Genomic DNA, 18,824 nt, shown 5'->3' on the forward strand with positions numbered 1-18,824 from the left:
AGGGTCCAGGTGAGGGTACGACAACGCTTTAGGGAGAGCGTACGTGTGAGGGCACGGGTTAGTGTCAGCGTACGTGTTAGGATTAGGGGACGGGTGAGGGTCAGGCTTCGGGGAAGTGTTAGGGTTAGGGTTTGGGCTAGGGTTAGGGGACGGGGACGGTTTAGGGTGCAGGTGAGGGTACGACAACGATTTAGGGGGCGCGTACTTGTGAGGGCGCAGGTTAGTGTCTATGTACGGGTTAGGATTAGGGGACGGGTGAGGGTTAGGCTTCGGGGAAGGTTTAGGGTTAGGGTTCGGGCTAGGGTTAGGGTTAGGGGACGGGGACGGTTTAGGGTCCAGGTGAGGGTACGACAACGTTTTAGGGGGAGCGTACGTGTGAGGGCGCGGGTTAGTGTCAGCGTACGGGTTAGGATTAGGGGACGGGTGAGGGTCCGGCTTCGGGGAAGGGTTAGTGTTAGGGTTCGGGCGAGGATTAGGGTTAGGGGACGGGGACGGTTTAGGGACCAGGTGAGGGTACGACAACGCTTTAGGGGGAGCGTACGTGTGAGGGCGCGGGTTAGTGTCAGCGTACGGGTTAGGATTAGGGGACGGGTGAGGGTCAGGCTTCGTGGAAGTGTTAGGGTTAGGGTTCAGGCTAGGGTTAGGGTTAGGGGACGGGGACGGTTTAGGGTCCAGGTGAGGGTACGGCAACGCTTTAGGTGGAGCGTACGTGTGAGGGGGCAGGTTAGTGTCAGCGTACGGGTTAGGATTAGGGGACGGGTGAGGGTCAGGCTTCGGGGAAGGGTTAGGGTTAGGGTTCGGGCTAGGGTGAGGGTTAGGGGACGGGGACGGTTTAGGGTCTAGGTGAGGGTACGACAACGCTTTAGGAGGAGCGTACGTGTGAGGGCGCGGGTTAGTGTCAGCGTACGGGTTCGGATTAGGGGACGGGTGAGGGTCAGGCTTCGGGGAAGTGTTAGGGTTAGGGTTCGGGCTAGGGTTAGTGTTAGGGGATGGGGATGGTTTAGCGTCCAGGTGAGGGTACGACAATGCTTTAGGGGGAGCGTACGTGTGAGGGCGCGGGTTAGTGTCAGCGTACAGGTTAGGATTAGGGGACGGGTGAGGGTCAGGCTTCGGGGAAGGGTTAGGGTTTAGGTTCGGGCTAGGGTTAGGGGACGGGGACGGTTTACGGTCCAGGTGAGGGTACGACAACGCTTTAGGGGGAGCGTACGTGTGAGGGCGCGGGTTAGTGTCAGCGTACGGGTTAGGATTAGGGGACGGGTGAGGGTCAGGCTTCGGGGAAGGGTTAGGGTTAGGGTTCGGGCTAGGGTTAGGGTTAGGGGACGGGGAAGGTTTAGGGTCCAGGTGAGGGTACGACAACGCTTTAGGGGGCGCGTACGTGTGAGGGAGCTTGTTAGTGTCAGCGTACGGGTTAGGATTAGGGGACGGGTGAGGGTCAGGCTTCGGGGAAGGGTTATGGTTAGGGTTCGGGCTAGGGTTAGGGTTAGGGGACGGGGACGGTTTAGGGTCCAGGTGAGGGTACGACAACGCTTTAGGGGGAGCGTAAGTGTGAGGGCGTGGGTTAGCGTCAGCGTACGGGTTAGGATTAGGGGACGGGAGAGGGTCAGGCTTCGGGGAAGCGTTAGGGTTAGTGTTCAGTCTAGGGTTAGGCTTAGTGGATGGGGACGATTTAGGGTCCAGGTGAGGGTACGACAACGCTTTAGGGGGAGCGTACGTGTGAGGGCGCGGGTGTCAGCTTACGGGTTGGGATTAGGGGACGGGTGAGGGTCAGGCTTTGGCGAAGTTTTAGGGTTAGGGTTCGGACTAGGTTTAGGGTTAGGGGACGGGGACAGTTTAGGGTCCAGGTGAGGGTACGACAACGCTTTAGGGGGAGCGTGCATGTTGGGGCGCGGGTTAGTGTCAGCGTACGGGTTAGGATTAGGGGACGGGTGAGGGTCAGGCTTCGGGGAAGCGTTATGGTTAGGGTTCGGGCTAGGGTTAGGGTTAGGGGACGGGGACGGTTTAGGGTCCAGGTGAGGGTACGACAACGCTTTACGGGGAGCGTACGTGTGAGGGCGCGGGTTAGTGTCAGCGTACGGGTTAGGATTAGGGGACGGGTGAGGGTCAGGCTTCGGGGAAGTGTTAGGGTTAGGGTTCGGGCTAGGGTTAGGGTTAGGGGACGGGGAAGGTTTAGGGTCCAGGTGAGGGTACGACAACGCTTTATGGGGCGCGTACGTGTGAGGGAGCTTGTTAGTGTCAGCGTACGGGTTAGGATTAGGGGACGGGTGAGGGTCAGGCTTAGGGGAAGGGTTATGGTTAGGGTTCGGGCTAGGGTTAGGGTTAGGGGACGGGGACGGTTTAGGGTCCAGGTGAGGGTACGACAACGCTTTAGGGGGAGCGTACATATGAGGGTGCGGGTTAGTGTCAGCGTACGCGTTAGGATTAGGGGACGGGTGAGGGTCAGGCTTCGGGGAAGGGTTAGGGTTAGGGTTCGGGCGAGGGTTAGGGCTAGGGGACGGGGACGGTTTAGGGACCACGTGAGGGTATGACAACGCTTTAGGGGGAGCGTTCGTGAGAGGGCGCGGGTTAGTGTCAGCGTACAGGTTAGGATTAGGGGACAGGTGAGGGTCAGGCATCGGGGAAGGGTTAGGTTGGGGGTTCGGGCTAGGGTTAAGGTTAGGGGACGGGGACGGTTTACGGTCCAGGTGAGGGTACGACAACGCTTTAGGGGGAGCGTACGTGTGAGGGCGTGGGTTAGTGTCAGCGTACGGGTTAGGATTAGGGGACGGGTGGGCGTCAGGCTTCGGGGAAGGGTTAGGGTTCGGGAAAGGGTTAGGTTTAGGGGACGGGGACGGTTTAGGGTCCAGGTGAGGGTACGACAACGCTTTAGTGGGAGCGTACGTGTGAAGGCACGGGTTAGTGTCAGCGTACGGGTTAGGATTAGGGGACGGGTGGGCGTCAGGCTTCGGGGAAGGGTTAGGGTTAGGGTTCGGGCTAGGGTTAGGGTTAGGGGATGGGGACGGTTTAGGGTCCAGGTGAGGGTACGACAACGCTTTAGTGGGAGCATACGTGTGAGGGCACAGGTTAGTGTCAGCGTACGTGTTAGGATTAGGGGACGGGTAGGGTCAGGCTTCGGGGAAGTGTTAGGGTTAGGGTTTGGGCTAGGGTTAGGGGACGGGGACGGTTTAGGGTGCAGGTGAGGGTACGACAACGCTTTAGGGGGAGCGTACGTGTGAGGGCGCGGGTTAGTGTCAGCGTACGTGTTAGGATTAGGGGACGGTTGAGGGTCAGGCTTCGGGGAAGTGTTAGGGTTAGGGTTCGGGCTAGGGTTAGGGTTAGGGGACGGGGACGGTTTAGGTTCCAGGTGAGTGTACGACAACGCTTTAGGGGGAGCGTACGTGTGAGTGCGCGGGTTAGTGTCAGCGTTCTGGTTAGGATTAGGGGACGGGTGAGGGTCAGGCTTCGGGGAAGTGTTAGGGTTAGGGTTTGGGCTAGGGTTAGGGTTAGGGGACGGGGACGGTTTAGGGTCCAAGTGAGGGTACGACAACGCTTTAGGGGGAGCGTACGTGTGAGGGCGCGGGTTAGTGTCAGCGTACGTGTTAGGATTAGGGGACGGGTGAGTGTCAGGCTTCGGGGAAGGGTTAGGGTTAGGGTTCGGTCTAGGGTTAGTGTTAGGGGATGGGGACGGTTTAGGGTCCAGGTGAGGGTACGACAACGCTTTAGGGGGAGCGTACGTGTGAGGGCGTGGGTTAGTGTCAGCGTACGCGTTAGGATTAGGGGACGGGTGAAGGTCAGGCTTCGGGCAAGGTTAGGGTTAGGGTTCGGGCTAGGGTTAGGGTTAGGGGACGGGGACGGTTTAGGGTCCAGGTGAGTGTACGACAACGCTTCAGGGGGCGCGTACGTGTGAGGGCACGGGTTAGTGTCTGCGTACGGGTTAGAATTAGGTGATGGGTGAGGGTCATGCTTCGGGGAAGGGTTAGGGTTAGAGTTCGGGCTAGGGATAGGGTTAGGGGACGGGGACGGTTTAGGGTCCAGGTGAGGGTACGACAACGCTTTAGGGGGAGCGTACGTGTGAGGGCGCGGGTTAGTGTCAGCGTACGGGTTAGGAATAGGGGACGGGTGAGGGTCAGGCTTCGGGGAAGTTTTAGGGTTAGGGTTCGGGCTAGGGTTAGGGTTAGGGGACGGGGACGGTTTAGGGTCCAGGTGAGGGTACGACAACGCTTTAGGGAGAGCGTACGTGTGAGGGCACGGGTTAGTGTCAGCGTACGTGTTAGGATTAGGGGACGGGTGAGGGTCAGGCTTCGGGGAAGTGTTAGGGTTAGGGTTTGGGCTAGGGTTAGGGGACGGGGACGGTTTAGGGTGCAGGTGAGGGTACGACAACGATTTAGGGGGCGCGTACTTGTGAGGGCGCAGGTTAGTGTCTATGTACGGGTTAGGATTAGGGGACGGGTGAGGGTTAGGCTTCGGGGAAGGGTTAGGGTTAGGGTTCGGGCTAGGGTTAGGGTTAGGGGACGGGGATGGTTTAGCTTCCAGGTGAGGGTACGACAACGCTTTAGGGGGAGCGTACGTGTGAGGGCGCGGGTTAGTGTCAGCGTACGGGTTAGGATTAGGGGACGGGTGAGGGTCAGGCTTCGGGGAAGTGTTAGGGTTAGGGTTCGGGCTAGGGTTAGGGTTAGGGGACGGGGACGGTTTAGGGTCCAGGTGAGGGTACGACAACGCTTTAGGGGGAGCGTATGTGTGAGGGCGTGGGTTAGTGTCAGCGTACGGGTTAGGATTAGGGGACGGGTGAGGGTCAGGCTTCGGGGAAGGGTTAGGGTTATGGTTCGGCCTAGGGTTAGGGTTAGGGGACGGGGACGGTTTAGGGTCCAGGTGAGGGTGCGACAACGCTTTAGGGGGAGCGTACGTGTGAGGGCGTGGGTTAGTGTCAGCGTACGGGTTAGGATTAGGGGACGGGTGAGCTCAGGCTTCTGGGAAGGGTTATGGTTAGGGTTCGGGCTAGGGTTAGGGTTAGGGGACGGGGACGGTTTACGGTCCAGGTGAGGGTACGACAACGCTTTAGGGGGAGTGTACGTGTGAGGGCGTGGGTTAGTTTCAGCGTACGGATTAGGATTAGGGGCTGGGTGAGGGTCAAGCTTCGGGGAAGTGTTAGGGTTATGGTTCGGGCTAGGGTTAGGGTTAGGGGACGGGGACGGTTTAGGGTCCAGGTGAGGGTACGACAACTCTTTAGGGGGAGCGTACGGGTGAGCGCGTGGGTTAGTGTCAGCGTACGGCTTAGGATTAGGGGACGGGTGAGGGTCAGGCTTCGCGGAAGGGTTAGGGTTAGGGTTCGGGCTAGAGTTAGGGTTAGCGGACGGGGACGGTTTAGGGTCCAGGTGAGGGTACGAAAACGCATTAGGGGGCGCGTACGTGTGAGGGTACGGGTTAGTGTATGCGTACGGGTTAGGATTAGGTGATGGGTGAGGATCATGCTTCGGGGAAGGGTTAGGGTTAGGGTTCGGGCTAGGGTTAGGGTTAGGGGACGGGGACGGTTTAGGGTGCAGGTGAGGGTACGACAACGCTTTAGGGGGAGCGTACGTGTGAGAGCGCGGGTTACTGTCAGCGTACGTGTTAGGATTAGGGGATGGGTGAGGGTCAGGCTTCGGGGAAGTGTTAGGGTTAGGGTTTGGGCTAGGGTTAGGGGACGGGGACGGTTTAGGGTGCAGGTGAGGGTACGACAATGCTTTAGGGGGAGCGTACGTGTGAGGGCGCGGGTTAGTGTCAGCGTACGTGTTAGGATTACGGGACGGGTGCGGGTCAGGCTTCGGGGAAGTGTTAGGGTTAGGGTTCGGGCTAGGGTTAGGTTTAGGGGACGGGGACGTTTTAGGGTCCAGGTGATGGTACGAAAACGCTTTAGGGGGCGCGTACGTGTGAGGGCGCGGGTTAGTGTCAGCGTACGGGTTAGGATTAGGGGCCGGGTGAGGGTCAGGCTTCGTGGAAGGGTTAGGGTTAGGGTTCGGGCTAGGGTTAGGGTGAGGGGACGGGGACGGTTTAGGGTCCAGGTGAGGGTACGACAACGCTTTAGGGGGAGCGTACGTGTGAGGGCGCGGGTTAGTGTCAGCGTACGGGTTAGGATTAGGGGAATGGTGAGGGTCAGGCTTCGGGGAAGGGTTAGGGTTAGGGTTCGGTCTAGGGTTAGGGTTAGGGGACGGGGACGGTTTAGGGTCCAGGTGAGGGTACGACAACGCTTTAGGGGGAGAGTACGTGTGAGGGCGCGGGTTAGTGTCAGCGTACGGGTTAGGATTAGGGGACGGGTGAGGGTCAGGCTTCGCGGAAGGGTTAGGGTTAGGGTTCGGGCTAGGGTTAGGGTCAGGGGACGGGGACGGTTTAGGGTCCAGGTGAGGGTACGACAATGCTTTAGGGGGAGCGTACGTGTGAGGGCGCGGGTTAGTGTCTGCGTACGGGTTAGGATTAGGGGCCGGGTGAGTGTCAGGCTTCGGGGAAGGGTTAGGGTTAGGGTTCGGGCTAGGGTTAGGGTTAGGGTTAGGGGACGGTTTAGGGTCCAGGTGAGGGTACGACAACGCTTTAGGGGGAGCGTACGTGTGAGAGCGCGGGTTAGTGTCAGCGTACGGGTTAGGATTAGGGGACGGGTGAGGGTCAGGCTTCGGGGAAGGGTTAGGGTTAGGGTTCGGGCTAGGGTTAGGGTTAGGGGACGGGGACGGTTTAGGGTCTAGGTGAGGGTACGACAACGCTTTAGGAGGAGCGTACGTGTGAGGGCGCGGGTTAGTGTCAGCGTACGGGTTCGGATTAGGGGACGGGTGAGGGTCAGGCTTCGGGGAAGTGTTAGGGTTAGGGTTCGGGCTAGGGTTAGTGTTAGGGGATGGGGATGGTTTAGCATCCAGGTGAGGGTACGACAACGCTTTAGGGGGAGCGTACGTGTGAGGGCGCGGGTTAGTGTCAGCGTACAGGTTAGGTTTAGGGGACGGGTGAGGGTCAGGCTTCGGGGAAGGGTTAGGGTTTAGGTTCGGGCTAGGGTTAGGGGACGGGGACGGTTTACGGTCCAGGTGAGGGTACGACAACGCTTTAGGGGGAGCGTACGTGTGAGGGCGCGGGTTAGTGTCAGCGTACGGGTTAGGATTAGGGGACGGGTGAGGGTCAGGCTTCGGGGAAGGGTTAGGGTTAGGGTTCGGGCTAGGGTTAGGGTTAGGGGACGGGGACGGTTTAGGGTCCAGGTGAGGGTACGACAACGCTTTAGGGGGAGCGTAAGTGTGAGGGCGTGGGTTAGCGTCAGCGTACGGGTTAGGATTAGGGGACGGGAGAGGGTCAGGCTTCGGGGAAGGGTTAGGGTTAGTGTTCGGTCTAGGGTTAGGCTTAGGGGATGGGGACGATTTAGGGTCCAGGGGAGGGTAAGACAACGCTTTAGGGGGAGCGTACGTGTGAGGGCGCGGGTTTGTGTCAGCGTACGGGTTAGGATTAGGGGACGGTGAGGGTCAGGCTTCGGGGAAGGGTTATGGTTAGGGTTCGGGCTAGGGTTAGGGTTAGGGGACGGGGACGGTTTAGGGTCCAGGTGAGGGTACGACAACGCTTTAGGGGGAGCGTACGTGTGAGGGCGTGGGTTAGTGTCAGCGTACGGGTTAGGATTAGGGGACGGGTGAGGGTCAGGCTTCGGGGAAGTGTAAGGGTTAGGGTTCGGGCTAGGGTTAGGGTTAGGGGACGGGGAAGGTTTAGGGTCCAGGTGAGGGTACGACAACGCTTTATGGGGCGCGTACGTGTGAGGGAGGTTGTTAGTGTCAGCGTACGGGTTAGGATTAGGGGACGGGTGAGGGTCAGGCTTCGGGGAAGGGTTATGGTTAGGGTTCGGGCTAGGGTTAGGGTTAGGGGACGGGGACGGTTTAGGGTCCAGGTGAGGGTACGAAAACGCTTTAGGGGGAGCGTACATATGAGGGTGCGGGTTAGTGTCAGCGTACGGGTTAGGATTAGGGGACGGGTGAGGGTCAGGCTTCGGTGAAGGGTTAGGGTTAGGGTTCGGGCTAGGGTTAGGGTTAGGGGACGGGGACGGTTTAGGGACCACGTGAGGGTATGACAACGCTGTAGGGGGAGCGTACGTGTGAGGGCGTGGGTTAGTGTCAGCGTACGGGTTAGGATTAGGGGACGGGTGAGCGTCAGGCTTCGGGGAAGGGTTAGGGTTACGGTTCGGGCTAGGGTTAGGGTTAGGGGACGGGGACGGTTTAGGGACCAGGTGAGGGTACGACAACGCTTTAGGGGGAGCGTTCGTGTGAGGGCGCGGGTTAGTGTCAGCGTACGGGTTACGATTAAGGGACGGGTGAGGGTCAGGCTTCGGGGAAGTGTTAGGGTTAGGGTTCGGGCTAGGGTTAGGATTAGGGGACGGGGACGGTTTAGGGTCCAGGTGAGTGTACGGCAACGCTTTAGGGGGAGCGTACGTGGGAGGGCGCGGGTTAGTGTCAGCGTACGGGTTAGGATTAGGGGACGGGTGAGGGTTAGGCTTCGGGGAAGGGTTAGGGTTAGGGTTCGGGCGAGGCTTAGTGTTAGGGGACGGGGACGGTTTAGGGTCCAGATCAGGGTACAACAACGCTTTAGGGGGAGCGTACGTGTGAGGGCATGGGTTAGTGTCAGCGTACGGGTTAGGATTAGGGGACGGGTGAGGTTCAGGCTTCGGGGAAGTGTTAGGGTTACGGTTCGGGCTACGGTTATGGTTAGGGGACGGGGACTGTTTAGGGTCCAGGTGAGGGTACGACAACGCTTTAGGGGGAGCGTACGTGTGAGGGCGCGGGTTAGTGTCAGCGTACGTGTTAGGATTAGGGGATGGGTGAGGGTCAGGCTTCGGGGAAGTGTTAGGGTTAGGGTTTGGGCTAGGGTTAGGGGACGGGGACTGTTTAGGGTGCAGGTGAGGGTACGACAATGCTTTAGGGGGAGCGTACGTGTGAGGGCGCGGGTTAGTGTCAGCGTACGTGTTAGGATTACGGGACGGGTGAGGGTCAGGCTTCGGGGAAGTGTTAGGGTTAGGGTTCGGGCTAGGGTTAGGTTTAGGGGACGGGGACGTTTTAGGGTCCAGGTGATGGTACGAAAACGCTTTAGGGGGCGCGTACGTGTGAGGGCGCGGGTTAGTGTCAGCGTACGGGTTAGGATTAGGGGCCGGGTGAGGGTCAGGCTTCGGGGAAGGGTTAGGGTTAGGGTTCGGGCTAGGGTTAGGGTGAGGGGACGGGGACGGTTTAGGGTCCAGGTGAGGGTACGACAACGCTTTAGGGGGAGCGTACGTGTGAGGGCGCGGGTTAGTGTCAGCGTACGGGTTAGGATTAGGGGAATGGTGAGGGTCAGGCTTCGGGGAAGGGTTAGGGTTAGGGTTCGGTCTAGGGTTAGCGTTAGGGGACGGGGACGGTTTAGGGTCCAGGTGAGGGTACGACAACGCTTTAGGGGGAGAGTACGTGTGAGGGCGCGGGTTAGTGTCAGCGTACGGGTTAGGATTAGGGGACGGGTGAGGGTCAGGCTTCGCGGAAGGGTTAGGGTTAGGTTTCGGGCTAGGGTTAGGGTTAGGGGACGGGGACGGTTTAGGGTCCAGGTGAGGGTACGACAATGCTTTAGGGGGAGCGTACGTGTGAGGGCACGGGTTAGTGTCTGCGTACGGGTTAGGATTAGGGGCCGGGTGAGGGTCAGGCTTCGGGGAAGGGTTAGGGTTAGGGTTCGGGCTAGGGTTAGGGTTAGGGTTAGGGGACGGTTTAGGGTCCAGGTGAGGGTACGACAACGCTTTAGGGGGAGCGTACGTGTGAGAGCGCGGGTTAGTGTCAGCGTACGGGTTAGGATTAGGGGACGGGTGAGGGTCAGGCTTCGGGGAAGGGTTAGGGTTAGGGTTCGGGCTAGGGTTAGGGTTAGGGGACGGGGACGGTTTAGGGTCTAGGTGAGGGTACGATAACGCTTTAGGAGGAGCGTACGTGTGAGGGCACGGGTTAGTGTCAGCGTACGGGTTCGGATTAGGGGACGGGTGAGGGTCAGGCTTCGGGGAAGTGTTAGGGTTAGGGTTCGGGCTAGGGTTAGTGTTAGGGGATGGGGATGGTTTAGCGTCCAGGTGAGGGTACGACAACGCTTTAGGGGGAGCGTACGTGTGAGTGCGCGGGTTAGTGTCAGCGTACAGGTTAGGATTAGGGGACGGGTGAGGGTCAGGCTTCGGGGAAGGGTTAGGGTTTAGGTTCGGGCTAGGGTTAGGGGACGGGGACGGTTTACGGTCCAGGTGAGGGTACGACAACGCTTTAGGGGGAGCGTACGTGTGAGGGCGCGGGTTAGTGTCAGCGTACGGGTTAGGATTAGGGGACGGGTGAGGGTCAGGCTTCGGGGAAGGGTTAGGGTTAGGGTTCGGGCTAGGGTTAGGGTTAGGGGACGGGGAAGGTTTAGGGTCCAGGTGAGGGTACGACAACGCTTTAGGGGGCGCGTACGTGTGAGGGAGCTTGTTAGTGTCAGCGTACGGGTTAGGATTATGGGACGGGTGAGGGTCAGGCTTCGGGGAAGGGTTATGGTTAGGGTTCGGGCTAGGGTTAGGGTTAGGGGACGGGGACGGTTTAGGGTCCAGGTGAGGGTACGACAACGCTTTAGGGGGAGCGTAAGTGTGAGGGCGTGGGTTAGCGTCAGCGTACGGGTTAGGATTAGGGGACGGGAGAGGGTCAGGCTTCGGGGAAGCGTTAGGGTTAGTGTTCGGTCTAGGGTTAGGCTTAGGGGATGGGGACGATTTAGGGTCCAGGGGAGGGTAAGACAACGCTTTAGGGGGAGCGTACGTGTGAGGGCACGGGTTAGTGTCAGCGTACGGGTTGGGATTAGGGGACGGGTGAGGGTCAGGCTTTGGCGAAGTGTTAGGGTTAGGGTTCGGACTAGGTTTAGGGTTAGGGGACGGGGACAGTTTAGGGTCCAGGTGAGGGTACGACAACGCTTTAGGGGGAGCGTGCATGTTGGGGCGCGGGTTAGTGTCAGCGTACGGGTTAGGATTAGGGGACGGGTGAGGGTCAGTCTTCGGGGAAGCGTTAGGGTTAGGGTTCGGGCTAGGGTTAGGGTTAGTGGACGGGGACGGTTTAGGGTCCAGGTGAGGGTACGACAACGCTTTAGGGGGAGCGTACGTGTGAGGGCGTGGGTTTGTGTCAGCGTACGGGTTAGGATTAGGGGACGGTGAGGGTCAGGCTTCGGGGAAGGGTTATGGTTAGGGTTCGGGCTAGGGTTAGGGTTAGGGGACGGGGACGGTTTAGGGTCCAGGTGAGGGTACGACAACGCTTTAGGGGGAGCGTACGTGTGAGGGCGTGGGTTAGTGTCAGCGTACGGGTTAGGATTAGGGGACGGGTGAGGGTCAGGCTTCGGGGAAGTGTAAGGGTTAGGGTTCGGGCTAGGGTTAGGGTTAGGGGACGGGGAATGTTTAGGGTCCAGGTGAGGGTACGACAACGCTTTATGGGGCGCGTACGTGTGAGGGAGGTTGTTAGTGTCAGCGTACGGGTTAGGATTAGGGGACGGGTGAGGGTCAGGCTTCGGGGAAGTGTTATGGTTAGGGTTCGGGCTAGGGTTAGGGTTAGGGGACGGGGACGGTTTAGGGTCCAGGTGAGGGTACGAAAAAGCTTTAGGGGGAGCGTACATATGAGGGTGCGGGTTAGTGTCAGCGTACGGGTTAGGATTAGGGGACGGGTGAGGGTCAGGCTTCGGGGAAGGGTTAGGGTTAGGGTTCGGGCTAGGGTTAGGGTTAGGGGACGGGGACGGTTTAGGGACCACGTGAGGGTATGACAACGCTTTAGGGGGAGTGTTCGTGAGAGGGCGCGGGTTAGTGTCAGCGTACAGGTTAGGATTAGGGGACGGGTGAGGGTCAGGCTTCGGGAAAGGGTTAGGATGGGGGTTCGGGCTAGGGTTAGGGTTAGGGGACGGGGACGGTTTACGGTCCAGGTGAGGGTACGACAACGCTTTAGGGGGAGCGTACGTGTGAGGGTGTGGGTTAGTGTCAGCGTACGGGTTAGGATTAGGGGACGGGTGAGCGTCAGGCTTCGGGGAAGGGTTAGGGTTAGGGTTCGGGCTAGGGTTAGGGTTAGGGGACGAGGACGGTTTAGGGTCCAGGTCAGGGTACGACAACGCTTTAGGGGTGCGTACGTGTGAGGGTGCGGGTTAGTGTCAGCGTACGGGTTAGGATTAGGGGACGGGTGAGGTTCAGGCTTCGGGGAAGGGTTAGGGTTAGGGTTCGGGCTAGGGTTAGGGTTAGGGGACGGGGACGGTTTAGGGACCAGGTGAGGGTACGACAACGCTTTAGGGGGAGCGTTCGTGTGAGGGCGCGGGTTAGTGTCAGCGTACGGGTTACGATTAAGGGACAGGTGAGGGTCAGGCTTCGGGGAAGTGTTAGGGTTAGGGTTCGGGCTAGGGTTAGGATTAGGGGACGGGGACGGTTTAGGGTCCAGGTGAGTGTACGGCAACGCTTTAGGGGGAGCGTACGTGGGAGGGCGCGGGTTAGTGTCAGCGTACGGGTTAGGATTAGGGGACGGGTGAGGGTTAGGCTTCGGGGAAGGGTTAGGGTTAGGGTTCGGGCGAGGCTTAGGGTTAGGGGACGGGGACGGTTTAGGGTCCAGATCAGGGTACAACAATGCTTTAGGGGGAGCGTACGTGTGAGGGCGTGGGTTAGTGTCAGCGTACGGGTTAGGATTAGGGGACGGGTGAGGTTCAGGCTTCGGGGAAGTGTTAGGGTTACGGTTCGGGCTACGGTTATGGTTAGGGGACGGGGACGGTTTAGGGTCCAGGTGAGGGTACGACAACGCTTTAGGGGGAGCGTACGTGTGAGGGCGCGGGTTAGTGTCAGCGTACGGGTTAGGATTAGGGGACGGGTGAGGTTCTGGCTTCGGGGAAGAGTTAGGGTTCGGGCAAGGGTTAGGTTTAGGGGACGGGGACGGTTTAGGGTCCAGGTGAGGGTACGACAACGCTTTAGTGGGAGCGTACGTGTGACGGCGCGGGTTAGTGTCAGCGTACGGGTTAGGATTAGGGGACGGGTGGGCGTCAGGCTTCGGGGAAGGGTTAGGGTTAGGGTTCGGGCTAGGGTTAGGGTTAGGGGATGGGGACGGTTTAGGGTCCAGGTGAGGGTACGACAACGCTTTAGTGGGAGCGTACGTGTGAGGGCACAGGTTAGTGTCAGCGTACGTGTTAGGATTAGGGGACGGGTAGGGTCAGGCTTCGGGGAAGTGTTAGGGTTAGGGTTTGGGCTAGGGTTAGGGGACGGGGACGGTTTAGGGTGCAGGTGAGGGTACGACAACGCTTTAGGGGGAGCGTACGTGTGAGGGCGCGGGTTAGTGTCAGCGTACGTGTTAGGATTAGGGGACGGTTGAGGGTCAGGCTTCGGGGAAGTGTTAGGGTTAGGGTTCGGGCTAGGGTTAGGGTTAGGGGACGGGGACGGTTTAGGGTCCAAGTGAGGGTACGACAACGGTTTAGGGGGAGCGTACGTGTGAGGGCGCGGGTTAGTGTCAGCGTACGTGTTAGGATTAGGGGACGGGTGAGTGTCAGGCTTCGGGGAAGGGTTAGGGTTAGGGTTCAGTCTAGGGTTAGTGTTAGGGGATGGGGACGGTTTAGGGTCCAGGTGAGGGTACGACAACACTTTAGTGGGAGCGTACGTGTGAGGGCGTGGGTTATTGTCAGCGTACGCGTTAGGATTAGGGGACGGGTGAAGGTCAGGCTTTGGGCAAGGTTAGGGTTAGGGTTCGGGCTAGGGTTAGGGTTAGGGGACGGGGACGGTTTAGGGTCCAGGTGAGTGTACGACAATGCTTCAGGGGGCGCGTACGTGTGAGGGCGCGGGTTAGTGTCTGCGTACGGGTTAGAATTAGGTGATGGGTGAGGGTCATGCTTCGGGGAAGGGTTAGGGTTAGGGTTCGTGCTAGGGTTAGGGTTAGGGGACGGGGACGGTTTAGGGTCCAGGTGAGGGTACGACAACGCTTTAGGGGGAGCGTACGTGTGAGGGCGCGGGTTAGTGTCAGCGTACGGGTTAGGAATAGGGGACGGGTGAGGGTCAGGCTTCGGGGAAGTGTTAGGGTTAGGGTTCGGGCTAGGGTTAGGGTTAGGGGACGGGGATGGTTTAGGGTCCAGGTGAGGGTACGACAACGCTTTAGGGAGAGCGTACGTGTGAGGGCACGGGTTAGTGTCAGCGTACGTGTTAGGATTAGGGGACGGGTGAGGGTCAGGCTTCGGGTAAGGGTTAGGGTTAGGGTTTGGGCTAGGGTTAGGGGACGGGGACGGTTTAGGGTGCAGGTGAGCGTACGACAATGCTTTAGGGGGAGCGTACGTGTGAGGGCGTGGGTTAGTGTCAGCGTACGTGTTAGGATTACGGGACGGGGGAGGGTCAGGCTTCGGGGAAGTGTTAGGGTTAGGGTTCGGGCTAGGGTTAGGTTTAGGGGACGGGGACGTTTTAGGGTCCAGGTGATGGTACGAAAACGCTTTAGGGGGCGCGTACGTGTGAGGGCGCGGGTTAGTGTCAGCGTACGGGTTAGGATTAGGGGCCGGGTGAGGGTCAGGCTTCGGGGAAGGGTTAGGGTTAGGGTTCGGGCTAGGGTTAGGGTGAGGGGACGGGGACGGTTTAGGGTCCAGGTGAGGGTACGACAACGCTTTAGGGGGAGCGTACGTGTGAGGGCGCGGGTTAGTGTCAGCGTACGGGTTAGGATTAGGGGAATGGTGAGGGTCAGGCTTCGGGGAAGGGTTAGGGTTAGGGTTCGGTCTAGGGTTAGGGTTAGGGGACGGGGACGGTTTAGGGTCCAGGTGAGTGTACGACAACGCTTTAGGGGGAGAGTACGTGTGAGGGCGCGGGTTAGTGTCAGCGTACGGGTTAGGATTAGGGGACGGGTGAGGGTCAGGCTTCGCGGAAGGGTTAGGGTTAGGTTTCGGGCTAGGGTTAGGGTTAGGGGACGGGGACGGTTTAGGGTCCAGGTGAGGGTACGACAATGCTTTAGGGGGAGCGTACGTGTGAGGGCGCGGGTTAGTGTCTGCGTACGGGTTAGGAATAGGGGCCGGGTGAGGGTCAGGCTTCGGGGAAGGGTTAGGGTTAGGGTTCGGGCTAGGGTTAGGGTTAGGGTTAGGGGACGGTTTAGGGTCCAGGTGAGGGTACGACAACGCTTTAGGGGGAGCGTACGTGTGAGAGCGCGGGTTAGTGTCAGCGTACGGGTTAGGATTAGGGGACGGGTGAGGGTCAGGCTTCGGGGAAGGGTTAGGGTTCGGGCTAGTGTTAGGTTTAGGGGACGGGGATGGTTTAGGGTCCAGGTGAGGGTTCGACAACGCTTTAGGGGGAGCGTACGTGTGAGGGCGCGGGTTAGTGTCAGCATACGGGTTAGGATTAGGGGACGGGTGAGGGTCAGGCTTCGGGGAATTGTTAGTGTTAGGGTTCGGGCTAGGGTTAGGGTTAGGGGACGGGGACGGTTTAGGGTCCAGGTGAGGGTACGACAACGCTTTAGGGGGAGCGTACGTGTGAGGGCGCAGGTTAGTGTCAGCGTACGGGTTAGGATTAGGGGACGGGTGAGGTTCAGGCTTCGGGGAATTGTTAGGGTTACGGTTCGGGTTACGGTTAGGGTTAGGGGACGGGGACGGTTTAGGGTCCAGGTGAGGGTACGACAACGCTTTAGGGGGAGCGTACGTGTGAGGGCACGGGTTAGTGTCAGCGTATGGGTTAGGATTAGGGGACGGGTGACGGTCAGGCTTCGGGGAAGGGTTAGGGTTAGGGTTTGGGCTAGGGTTAGGGTTAGGGGCAGGGGACGGTTTAGGGTCCAGGTGAGGGTACGACAACGCTTTAGAGGGAGCGTACGTGTGAGGGAGCGGGTTAGTGTCAGCGTACAGGTTAGGATTAGGGGACGGGTGAGGGTCAGGCTGTGGGGAAGTGTTAGGGTTAGGGTTCAGGCTAGGGTTAGGGTTAGGGGACGGGGACGGTTTAGGGTGCAGGTGAGGGTACGTCAACGCTTTAGGGGGAGCGTACTTGTGAGGGCGCGGGTTAGTGTCAGCATATGGGTTACGATTAGGGGACGGGTGAGGGTCAGGCTTCGGGGAAGTGTTAGGGTTAGGGTTCGGGCTAGGGTTAGGGGACGGGGACAATTTAGGGTGCAGGTGAGGGTACGACAAAGCTTTAGGGGGCGCGTACGTGTGAGGGCGCGGGTTAGTGTCTGTGTACGGGTTAGGATTAGGGGACGGGTGAGGGTTAGGCTTCGGGGAAGGGTTAGGGTTAGGGTTCGGGCTAGGGTTAGGGTTAGGGGACGGGGACGGTTTAGGGTCTAGGTGAGGGTACGACAACGCTTTAGGGGGAGCGTGCGTGTGAGGGCGCGGATTAGTGTCAGCGTACGGGTTAGGATTAGGGGACGGGTGAGGTTCAGGCTTCGGGGAAGTGTTAGGGTTACGGTTCGGGCTACGGTTAGGGTTAGGGGACGGGGACGGTGTAGGGTCCAGGTGAGGGTACGACAACGCTTTACGGGGAGCGTACGTGTGAGGGCGCGGGTTAGTGTCAGCGTACGGGTTAGGATTAGGGGATGGGTGAGGTTCAGGCTTCGGGGAAGGGTTAGGGTTAGGGTTCGGGCTAGGGTTAGGGTTAGGGGACGGGGACGGTTTAGGGTCCAGGTGAGGGTACGACAACGCTTTAGGGGGAGCGTACGTTTGAGGGTGCGGGTTAGTGTCAGTGTACGGGTTAGGATTAGGGGACGGGTGAGGGCCAGGCTTCGGGGAAGGGTTAGGGTTAGGGTTCGGCCTAGGGTTAGGGTTAGGGGACGGGGACGGTTTAGGGTCCAGGTGAGGGTACGACAACGCTTTAGGGGGAGCGTACGTGTGAGGGCACGGGATAGTGTCAGCGTACGTGTTAGGATTAGGGGACGGGTGAGGGTCAGGCTTCGGGGAAGGGTTAGTGTTAGGGTTCGGGCTAGGGTTAGGGTTAGGGGACGGGGACGGTTTAGGGTCCAGGTGAGGGTACGACAACGCTTTAGGGGGAGAGTACGTGTGAGGGTGCGGGTTAGTGTCAGTGTACGGGTTAGGATTAGGGGACGGGTGAGGGTCAGGCTTCAGGGAAGCGTTAGGGTTAGGGTTCGGCCTAGGGTAAGGGTTAGGGGACGATGACGGTTTAGGGTCCAGCTGAGGGTACGACAACGCTTTAGGGGGAGCGTACGTGTGAGGGCACGGGTTAGTGTCAGCGTACGTGTTAGGATTAGGGGACGGGTGAGTGTCAGGCTTCGGGGAAGTGTTAGGGTTAGGGTTTGGGCTAGGGTTAGGGGACGGGGACGGTTTAGGGTGCAGGTGAGTGTACGACAACGCTTTAGGGGGAGCGTACGTGTGAGGGCGCGGGTTATTGTCAGCGTACGTGTTAGGATTAGGGGACGGGTGAGGGTCAGGCTTCGGGGAAGTGTTAGGGTTAGGGTTCGGGCTAGGGTTAGGTTTAGGGGACGGGGACGGTTTAGGGTCCAGGTGAGTGTACGACAACGCTTTAGGGGGAGCGTACGTGTGAGTGTGCGGGTTAGTGTCAGCGTTCGGGTTAGGATTTGGTGACGGGTGAGGGTCAGGCTTCGGGGAAGGGTTAGGGTTAGGGTTCTGGCTAGGGTTATGGTTAGGGGATGGGGATGGTTTAGGGTCCAGGTGACGGTACGACAACGCTTTAGGGGGAGGGTACGTGTGAGGGCGTGGGTTAGTGTCAGCGTACGGGTTAGGATTAGGGGACGGGAGAGGGTCAGGCTTCGGGGAAGTGTTAGGGTTAGTGTTCGGGGTAGGGTTAGGCTTAGGGGATGGGGACGATTTAGGGTCCAGGTGAGGGTACGACAACGCTTTAGGGGGAGCGTACGTGTGAGGGCGCGGGTTAGTGTCAGCGTACGTGTTAGGATTAGGGGATGGGTGAGGGTCAGGCTTCGGGGAAGTGTTAGGGTTAGGGTTTGGGCTAGGGTTAGGGGACGGGACGGTTTAGGGTGCAGGTGAGGGTACGACAATGCTTTAGGGGGAGCGTACGTGTGAGGGCGCGGGTTAGTGTCAGCGTACGTGTTAGGATTAGGGGACGGGTGAGGTTCAGGCTTCGGGGAATTGTTAGGGTTACGGTTCGGGTTACGGTTAGGGTTAGGGGACGGGGACGGTTTAGGGTCCAGGTGAGGGTACGACAACGCTTTAGGGGGAGCGTACGTGTGAGGGCACGGGTTAGTGTCAGCGTATGGGTTAGGATTAGGGGACGGGTGACGGTCAGGCTTCGGGGAAGGGTTAGGGTTAGGGTTTGGGCTAGGGTTAGGGTTAGGGGCAGGGGACGGTTTAGGGTCCAGGTGAGGGTACGACAACGCTTTAGAGGGAGCGTACGTGTGAGGGAGCGGGTTAGTGTCAGCGTACAGGTTAGGATTAGGGGACGGGTGAGGGTCAGGCTGTGGGGAAGTGTTAGGGTTAGGGTTCAGGCTAGGGTTAGGGTTAGGGGACGGGGACGGTTTAGGGTGCAGGTGAGGGTACGTCAACGCTTTAGGGGGAGCGTACTTGTGAGGGCGCGGGTTAGTGTCAGCATATGGGTTACGATTAGGGGACGGGTGAGGGTCAGGCTTCGGGGAAGTGTTAGGGTTAGGGTTCGGGCTAGGGTTAGGGGACGGGGACAATTTAGGGTGCAGGTGAGGGTACGACAACGCTTTAGGGGGAGCGTACGTGTGAGGGCGCGGGTTAGTGTCAGCGTACGGGTTAGGATTAGGGGACGGGTGAGGGTCAGGCTTCGGGGAAGTGTTAGGGTTAGGTTTCGGGCTAGGGTTAGGGTTAGGGGACGGGGACGGTTTAGGGTCCAGGTGAGGGTACGACAACGCTTTAGGGGGAGCGAACGTGTGAGGGCGTGGGTTAGTGTCAGGATACGGGTTAGGAATAGGGGACGGGTGAGGGTCAGGCTTCGCGGAAGCGTTAGG

Source organism: Pseudorca crassidens, chromosome 4 (genome assembly GCF_039906515.1).
Source record: "Pseudorca crassidens isolate mPseCra1 chromosome 4, mPseCra1.hap1, whole genome shotgun sequence".
NCBI lineage: Eukaryota > Metazoa > Chordata > Mammalia > Artiodactyla > Delphinidae > Pseudorca > Pseudorca crassidens.